The sequence below is a fragment of the Cynoglossus semilaevis genome, chromosome 2 (assembly GCF_000523025.1).
Source record: "Cynoglossus semilaevis isolate Cse_v1.0 chromosome 2, Cse_v1.0, whole genome shotgun sequence".
NCBI classification, from domain to species: Eukaryota; Metazoa; Chordata; class Actinopteri; order Pleuronectiformes; family Cynoglossidae; genus Cynoglossus; species Cynoglossus semilaevis.
The window spans coordinates 12,290,767-12,300,438 of NC_024308.1; the positions used below are offsets into that span (position 1 = coordinate 12,290,767).

Sequence of the window (9,672 nt, forward strand, 5' to 3'; positions counted from 1 at the left end):
TGCGTTTGAAGCGCTGCAGAGCCGTGAGGGCAGTGTTGGTACAGCAGCGAGGACAAAGTGGGAGTATAGTGGAGAAGTTGTTCAGCCGCCAGCACAGACTATTTGGACAGCTGGCACAGTTTAAGCAGACATGTTAGAGAGTGACTGAGTCTGTGGTCGGGAGCTGAGCATGAAAATCCTGTGGGCCTCGAAATCTCAGTCTGTCTGTCTGTGCTGATCGTACCTCATACCTCCGTCTCTCTCTCTCTCTCTCGCTGTTTTTTAAAAAATGGTCTTCCTTCTCTGTGCAGCAGTCAACCCTACATTGTCAGCATTCACTGTGTAATTCCTGTACTTCAATAAAAGAGGAGACTGGGTTTTTGGCCGACCATCTCAACGGCAATCCTGTGGCTTTGGCGTCTTCAAAAAGAGAAGGAAATAAAGAGCGGAGGAGATGAAGAGAGATGGAGGAACAGGGAGAGAGATTGTCTCGGATGTTGAGAGTTTACCCAACGTCGTCCAACTTAGGTTCAGCTCCAGAAAATTCCAACTCAACCTTATAATCTCCTCTTCAAACAGTTCCCTGAACGCAGTGCTCTGCTGTTTTGCTCCGACTTCCATCCCCGGTCTTCCTGCTTCAATTAAAGGCGGAGGAAGCAATTTTGAAAAGACTGTTGATATTCGAACCCGACAGCAAAACAAATACACCTTCAGAAACTCCTTGAGAAGGTCCAGTCCTGCAAATGTATGAAAGCACGCTGCCAAGAGACGGAGTGAAAGCAGAGCGAGGACGTGTCTGTTCTCTCAGAGTCAGCACGGCGGCGGCAGACAGTGGTACCCACAACCTTCCTGCTACTACAGTTCACTTCACTCCAACAGGTTTCTGGGTAATATCTGAATATATGCTAATGGACAGGTTTGGGTATTACTTCCTGTTTGGATGGTTAGATGGACATTAGGTCTGGACAGTGAGCTCTAGTGTTTGACCTTTGACTTGTTTTGGCACCAGGCACCTGTCGCTCTAGTTCACCTGCCAATCATGTAAAACATTTATTCATTTACAGATAAACTCTGTGCATTGCAGTTTAATTCCCTCTAAATGGGATCACAGAGACAAAATTACCACATACCTTATATGGACATGTCTTTGAACCAATTCCAGTTTCAAGGCCTTATTGTATCAACTGTCTCCACACGAACAATTGTCCCTACTTTTCCGTATCTAATCCAGTCCAGTCCAAACCCAAATCAACCCTCCTTTTTACATTTAAAACACTTGTGGTTGCCACAGTAATGCAGATACATCACAGACAAATCACAGAAACGGGAAAGAAGACAATATGAAGTCTTACAGTTTCCAGGGTGTGGTCATTTAACTGGCTTTTGTTTAAATTTTAACTATTCATATAATGAATTTGTAGAAGTTTCAGGTTTCTTAATTTTTTCCCCCTGAAATCCAAATGAAAAACTTCAGATATTTGTAGAAACACTGGTCTGAATCAGAGCGGCCGTGGACCTGTCTTTTTCCCGTCTCTTGTTCATGTTCACTGGTTCTACATCAATCCACAGACGTGTTGTTGTCACAACTTGACTTTGTCATAGACCTGGTTTTGTTTTCAAACTGTCAGTGGTTAAACATCGACCTAACGGTGGGACACATGTCCACTGGTCTGGGTCTTACCTTGTGTTTACTGTACTGTAGTTCAGGATTCCTCCACCGTGTGGTCCAGGTCTGCTTTAGTTACTCCACTGTTGACAGGCAACTGAAGAAAACAAGAGAGGAAGAAGAAAAAAAGAGAGTGAAAATGAGGCCGATTCACACCGTGCCAGCACAAAACTGTTACTTTTCACCTTTTACCGTAACAGTGAAAACACTCAATTGCTCTTGGCCGCCGTGTTTGTGTGTTTGTGGTTTCAGGGAGTGTGTGTGACAGGGAGAGTGGGAGGTAACAGCTGTTTTTCTCTGCTGTGTTAAATCCGATAAATAAGAGACGCAAAATCTGCCAAAACAAATACAGGACTTTGGTCGGAGTTTATCGAGGGTCCGGGCTGATCTCTGAGGGTCCTCAGTAGAAATACATCCACAGGCTGATTTATTCAAGTCCACACTTTGTTAAGCAGCCAAAACCAATCAGAACGGCTGTGCTTCATTTAGGACAGAAAACATGGTAAAGAAATTAACCAATCAACCAACAAAGGATTCAGAATGAACAAAACATGCAAATGAGATTTGGCAAACAGACAGTTGGTGTAGAACCGTTTACACACACATCTGAGCTAACATTAACCAAAATATTTTTTCAAAATCTGCATAAATTAATGTTGCCATTAAAATCCTCCAGGAAATTAGAAGAAAAAAGGTTTGCCAAAAATGTCAAAGGGAGCTATAGCTTACTTATAGCTTAGCACAAAAGCACAGATTTTACACCAGAAATTGTCAAATGTTAGCCTAATATAGTTTTTCTTTTTCCTAGAACAAGTCATGTGACAAGATTATTAACTGCCATGATGATCGTCAATAACAAAAAATAATATATACTATATATAGATTTTAGACCAATCAGAGTGCGACGTTTGGACCCAGAACCAGACTTTAGACCTCTGAAGCAGACTGATTAGGATTGATAAATGTATAGAAGAGTAGATCAAATAATCACTCACTGATGTTAAACCTCGAAGCTGAGAAGTTTTAGCAGCAAATGACCACCGTGGCCACATCATTACGTACATGTTAGTTAAAGCAGTTTACAGGGAGTCCGTTTCTGTTCCTTCTCTGATCGTTAGAGTCAATCTGCTGGAGTCACCTTTAATCCAGCTGACACGTTTGTTTGTTCTTTACTAAACTTTTTGCCAGTAAACTGACTGACTTCGAGTATTCCGACATCATCGATCCTGCTCCAGCTCAGGCAGCAGGATTAATGGGTTGGTGGAAACAGCTGCGATGTTCATGTTTACGTCCATGTTTGCATCAGTGGATGTGGAGCGAGCCCCCATCAGCTGTTAACCATCAGTGGAAACTCTGAACACATGTCGGAGTCACAGAATCCATCAGTGATGTAAAACACAGAGAGAACCGTCTGAGCAGAAAATCAACATTTATTCACACACTTCCAGTGTAAAAACATCCCAGAGTTCTGGAAACACTTTCCTTCGCAGGATAAGAAACCTCTATCCAACAAGTTTTGTTCCAGTCTTAGGCACGAACACTTGTTGTTCTCCAGACATTAGGGTTTTTTTTTAAACTTCTGGTATCATTTCTACATAATATTTGATGTTATTATTAGCCACACATTTAACTGCCTGATATGACTGTGTGTATTCCAAAAATGGATTTATTTATTATATGACCAGGTTCCATGTCCATTCACGATTAATTAATCCTTGTTTGTTCGTTTGTTTATTGCTGTTCTCTCTAATTTAATTTTAAGCTATTTGTCTAACTTGTACCTAGGATTTGCCCTGATTTTTAATATATTTTTATTAATTTAAATATTTAAATTTTATTTAATATTTTTTTTATTAATTATTTTAAAAAAAATATATTTTTTCGAATGTTTACTGGAGGCTGACAAATATTTGTTTCACTGAATAATTTCATTTAATAAACAAAAAATAGAGAAAAAAATAAGGATTATTGTTTGTGTAATCAACAGTTTTCTGTTTTGTTTGTTTTTATCCTCTGGCTTATTCTAGCTTTTAATTACATTAAGTTCTTGCGTTGTGTTTTTGGCTGATTGTTTTATGAACGTTGACTGTTTCTTTCCATATACTTTTAAACTTTGAGCTGTTTTTGCTTTATTTTCTGGCAGACTTGAAGAGATTTGTCCGTTATTTTCCCACTTTCCTGACGTTGACATCCAGAAAACAAACACTCAAATATGAAGTTATGGTTTTACAGGTTACTGGTTGTTAAAACTCCTGTGAAGCTGTCAGCCAATACCTCCACCAGGCACGTGCATACACACACACACAAACAAACACACACACACACACACACACAACAGATATCCTGGGGCCGGGGCACCCCCCCCGCCCCGCCCTAAGCTCTTCTTGCTGTAACTTTAGCAGCCTCATAAAGTGCCTGTTATAACTGCAGTAATATTATCAAACTGCTCTATAACACGACCACCAACTGCTACAAGATGTGTTTGTGTGATTTCTAACAAGAATGACGTCAAGACAGAGAAGAAGACGAAGGAGGAGTGAAGTCTTTAAGGACATGAACCAATAACGTCTCTTCACGGCAGGTGAATATTTGGATCTAACATCTGCTGTTTCCACTCAAAATCCAGGGTTCTGTGACACTCACTGACTGTAAAGGTACAACACGTAATTATTGTTGATTTGGTTGTTTGTACAAGGAGCGCTCCGATTAACTTTTTCAGCTCCAGGTCCAATTATTTCACCATCGAGAATCGAACTTTTCCACGTTTGTATCTTCGTTCTCTCATTAGCCAGGAAAATAACAAAAAACGTTTTAATCAAGTCTGCGTACGGCTCAACAAAAACAAGAGCAAACCCCAGACATCTGGAGGTAAAACTTAGCGCCGTAACATTAGAATCACTGACGTAAATGATCGGGGTGGCTGATCGGGTCGACTTACGGATTCAGGATCAGTTTAAAAATCAGCTTTGATCCAACGATGGAGATGGGAATCAGAAGTGATGACTGCAGCGGTGTGAACAGCTGATCAGTTTAATCAGTGTGGACTCGTCTGACACCGGTTCACATCCAGCAGACATTTGTTTATATTTAAACGTTGAAACATTAAAACCCTGATCACAGACACGTGGACGACGTGGACGGGGATTAGAACCCAGCTGTTCTTCACGGGTTCTGCTCCGGGTCATGTTTGAGCTGATCCACAGAGGAGGATTTCAAAAACGAATGACATTCCAGCCACAGCTCTGTGACGTCGGGGGATTTTTTTCATGTTTCTCCCAAACTGAGCCGTTTCTAAACCCCAGCACTTTCCACTCCCATCGGGCAGAGAACCATCTCATGAATGTGAGAAACACGTTGTAAAATGTTTGGCTTCTTGGCGTCTGTATTAAATTCCCTAATATTCCACAACATCCCGAGCGAGTCAGACGTTTAACCCATCCTGCAGGATCATTTCTACCACCAAGGATTTTCACAAAAACAATGTGGACGATGTCTGTGTGCAACAATTATGGTACACTTAATGATGGGAATGTGGTCGAAGCCCCGGTGAAGGTATGTTTGGAGTTTACACTCATGGACGCCGGACAAATATTAGGGTTAATGAAGAGGTGGACATTAATTACAGATCTGTGTCACAGGATGTGAACTCTGGTCTCCAGGCCGGCGGTGGTTCAAAACCAAGCATTGGCCACAACACTTCCTCACTAACCACTGCTGCCTGGCTGGCGTACACTTTGTGATGAGGAAAAGGCTGAGAAGCGACGTCGTCTCCGAGGCCTTCACGGAGGCAGAGGAGTTTTTTTTAACATTCTGGACGGAGCTAAAAGCAGACGAGACAAAACCAGAGGATAAATCTAAGAGGAGCAGCTACAATTAGACAAGGCTGTGGGTCGTACATGAAAAGAGCTCCTCCACACGGAATAACATGAGGAACGAACCAGAGCCCTGGGATTAGTCCAGGGCCTGCAGTCCACCATCAGCCCGCTCCGTCTGAAGATCATTAACAGTACGTCTGGGACGATATTCAATAAATCAATTAATCATACGATACATGAAAATGGAGTCGATAATTTTGCCAGCCTCGATATATTGCCATTTTCAAGCGTGTTTGTTTTCCTTGCCTGTCGCTTCCAAACAAGCTAAATGACAAGAGGGTTCACAGGGTTCCATAGAGGAATGAGGGGAATGAACCCTCATGTCAGTCATCCACTCTTTGTTGGGGGACTAGGGGGCGCTGGAACTCACACAAGAGAAGCCAGTGTGGCGAATTTGTTTGAAAGTGGTGGCAACACAACAAACTTTCATGTCCCCCCTACAACAACCCCACAGACCAGGGGTTGGGCACCCCAGTGCGAAGTGACCTGTTCTGTGTTCAGCTGCTGCTCTTTGTCCCGGTGACAGTCAACATGATAAAGGAATCTGTTCAGTTTTAGCATCTGTGAAGACGTTCCCTCTCCGACCCGTCTCCACTGGAGGACACGGCCGCGACCGTTCTTTTCCCTCCATCTCTGCTCGTTCCCAGTGACCTCATCACTGCTGTTATCACTTCACTTCCTGCTCTTTCCTGGGAGCGTCTCAGAGAGTCTCCTGTGTCTCTGCACACGTGGATTGAACAAACAAACCAATCAACAGTGAGCAAAGACTTCAGTGAGCCAATGAACAGCTGAAGGGTTTTCATGTGGTGTAGAGTTATTGTAGGGGGCGCCAGAGGCAAATGGAATTTGATCTGAATTTTTTTCTTTGTTTGCGCCACATTGAGGAAATTGTACTGGTTTGAAATTTTTAATCATATAATAATAATAATCATCATGTTATTTTTCCAAGAAGAATATCAATTATGTCGTATTTTAAATGACACATGTTGTTTTACTCTAAACGTTTGGATGTTAAAAAATTTTTTTAAAAATTACCAGAATAAAAACGCACATTGCGGCAACAAAAACCATTTCTACAAAATGTGTTACAAGTTCAGAGTTACAGTATGAACCTTAGTACTTGCTACCTAGTAAAACACTAAGCTGTCATACATCTTGATATCTTATTCTGTTTTGTTTTGTGTTTGTGTCCAGTTTGTCTATTTTCTCTCTGTCAGATTTTTTCTTTTACAGATCATTTCTCTCTCAAACTGCCCTCCTAACGTAAAGCACATGTGCATTAATTATAAAAACCTTAATGTAGAAAACACAATCCAACACAAATAGATAAATCATGTAAAGCTAAATGCATCCAGATGCAGCTAAAGGGGAATCCGGCTGGTGTTAGTGAACATCATTTTTCCAGCCAGTTCCTAATCGTCTCCATCTTTTACCTCCGCCCTAGTTAACATTTCATAAGTCTATGTAAAAATGAATGGTGAAAAAGTGTTTAAAGACTCGACGTGATATATGATGTTTCATTTATAGAAGTACTAGGCTGAGACACAACACATAGTTTTTAAAAAGAGAAAAAAACACACCTGGTACACACACGAGAGCTAACGTTACCCACAACAATTCTGGTCCAGACACCAGAACCAACGTTAGCTACAACAGTCCAGACACCAGAACCAACGTTAGACACCAGAACCAACGTTAGCTCACCAGAACCAACGTTAGCTACAACAGTCCAGGTCCAGACACTGGAGCTAAAATATCGTTGATTTGGGAAATCTGTGGTTGAATAATTTTCTTAACAGTGGATGCATGGATTGATGTTGTCACCAACAATGGGGGGCGTGGCCGTGTGTTGTACCTGACAGAAGTTTCTGTGGTTACACCATGTCAGAAAGCATCTCCTCTTGGCATCTGTGTCTACAGTGACTGAAAACACTGACAAAAACATAAATCTCTCCAACACCAGAGTCCCATAAATAATCAGAGAAGAACCTCAGAGAGAACCCTGCTGTGGCTCTGCGGTCAAACCCCCACACTTTAGAAACCGAACTGAACAGAACTGAGGAATGACTTTAAATATATGTACCTTAGGAAAAACTGCAGGATTTTCTGAAGGCTGATGCCTTTTTCTAAACTCCAGGACTTTCCAGATGCCCTTAATGCTCTGCTTCTCCATCTCTGAGCTGGAGCTGGAGCTGGAGCTGGTCTTATTCCAGCTCAGGCCACAGTTATGCCTGGAATCCTCCCCCTCCTTTTCCTACCAGAGTTTTTCCTCTTTTTCTCGTTTCTGCCAGGTTCCTGTTTCAGCTGTGACGGTTCTTACACATCCCTTCACATGAACAGGCCGACACTCTCTACTGTAGAGACACTGCTGTTATCCTCACCCACTCACTCACCCACAGTTTCTTTATCACTACGGTAAAAGTCCACTCTGGTGGGATGCGTGACTGGTCGACAGTATTAAAACAAATCAGCCGTCAGAAGAACACAGGCCAGAGCTGCAGCCTCTGGTTCAAAAGGTCAGACGTGAAAAAGGTTATGCTGTCAAACAAAGGTAACTTCACTCAGACTGTATTTGAGCAAGGCATTAATTCTCAGGTCAATACTGTTAGGTCTCCTCAGTCTGTCTGTGGCTCCGAGGCAAACTGTATTGTCTATGTTTGTTTCTGAGGTAACATCATGACAATCATGTCCACTTCAAACAAACAGGATTTGAACCACATTTCAGTCCTGTAGCATAGCTGTGTTTGCTATTTTAAAACATTTACTAATGCTAACCTTTAGCTGTTTATCCTGTGTTGACAGTAAATTCTTAAGCCATTTTAATTAACTTTTATCTTTTTCTGACTATTATCAGTCAACTAAGATAGCACTTGTTTTCTTTTTCTATTTTGCTTATTCATGCTTCAAAAAAAGATATACTTAAAAAATAATTATTTTGAATAAAATTGTGTTGCTTTATTTATGACTAAAAAAAAAGGAAAGAAATACTGAATTGCAAATGTACATATTTCAATAGAAAACAAAACCGCTCTCTGTATTTAACAGGAGCAGTGGGCTGACCGGGACTTCACTCACTCAACACACCACAGTCCTGTCTTTGGAGTCAAACTGGCAACTGGAATGTTGTCACAAGCCAATCCCACAGCAGTGGCAGTGGAATGAACCAGTTTCAGTTTCATTTTTGGGCAACGGGTGTTTCAATTCCCCTGGAGGTTCAGTTCAAAGAGGAAAATTAAAAAACAATGTGATAAATCTTTGGAGGAGACTTTGTGACATAAACATGAAATAATTACCAGAGGAACGTCGTGTGTTTTTATAGTTTTTCACACACCGTTAGCATCAAGTGTTTCCACAGGTCGTGTTGACTGTCTGTTTTGGTTAAGTTTAAAAACGAGTAAAAAAAAAAAACCTGGTGACAGGTCAGTGAGTAGTCAGTAAATCAAAGAACAGCTTCACTGACAGGTCAGTGACTCACATCAGTCTCATCTCCTGATGGGACTTATACCTCTAAGGTATTCCACAGGGAACTGGAAGAGGTCCAGGTCTTTGCATGTCGGACTCTGAACAAGTGCCAGTTTTTCCACTCTCTCTCTCTCTCTCTCTCTCTCTCCCTCTGCCCCCCGTCCCCCACACCTCCCTCATCTCTCTCACTCTCTCCCTGATTCGGTTTTTCTCCCCCTTCCTCTATCCCAGTGCCTGGCTCTGTCAGTGCTATCACTCCCTCGCCTCCCTCCAAGTCAACACGGCGTGCCTGCAGGAAACTCGGCCAAGTGGGCTTCCTGAGCGAGTGGGAGAGGAAGTGGAGTAATAAGGAGTAAGGAAGGGGGTGTGTGTTTAAAAATACCCGCCTATATAAGCAGAGGCAGGAGCCCAGTCTGAGTCTCAGAGCCGGACTCTGAGCTGCAACACGCAGCTCCGAGCTCATCAGAAGCCACCGCGTCACGTTCCTCTACAGAGTCTGACTCTGACACACACACACACACACACACACACACACAGACTGGTGTGTTACGTGCTGCTTCCCTGCCGTGCAGAGGAAAGTGGAGACGGCAGAGCAGGTGTTTCCAAGAACTTCAATAAAGACATGAAAGAACGTGTGGCTGAGCAAAGTCACTTCATGTCCAAACAGAGAGCAGTAACTGAGTGAGAAGA

The 9,672-nt window shown here is 42.2% G+C and overlaps 1 protein-coding gene across 10 annotated transcripts in view; it reads right to left on the minus strand.

The window, feature by feature from the left end:
- The window catches only part of eps15l1a (epidermal growth factor receptor pathway substrate 15-like 1a), a 54,777-nt gene that overhangs the window by 6,816 nt on the left and 38,289 nt on the right, over window positions 1-9,672 (minus strand). For all 10 annotated transcript variants that reach the window (XM_025065991.1, XM_025065994.1, XM_025065986.1 and 7 more), the window contains one exon: window positions 1,661-1,742. The gene's annotated coding sequence lies outside the window, so the exon portion shown is untranslated. The remainder of the gene's footprint in view (window positions 1-1,660; window positions 1,743-9,672) is intronic.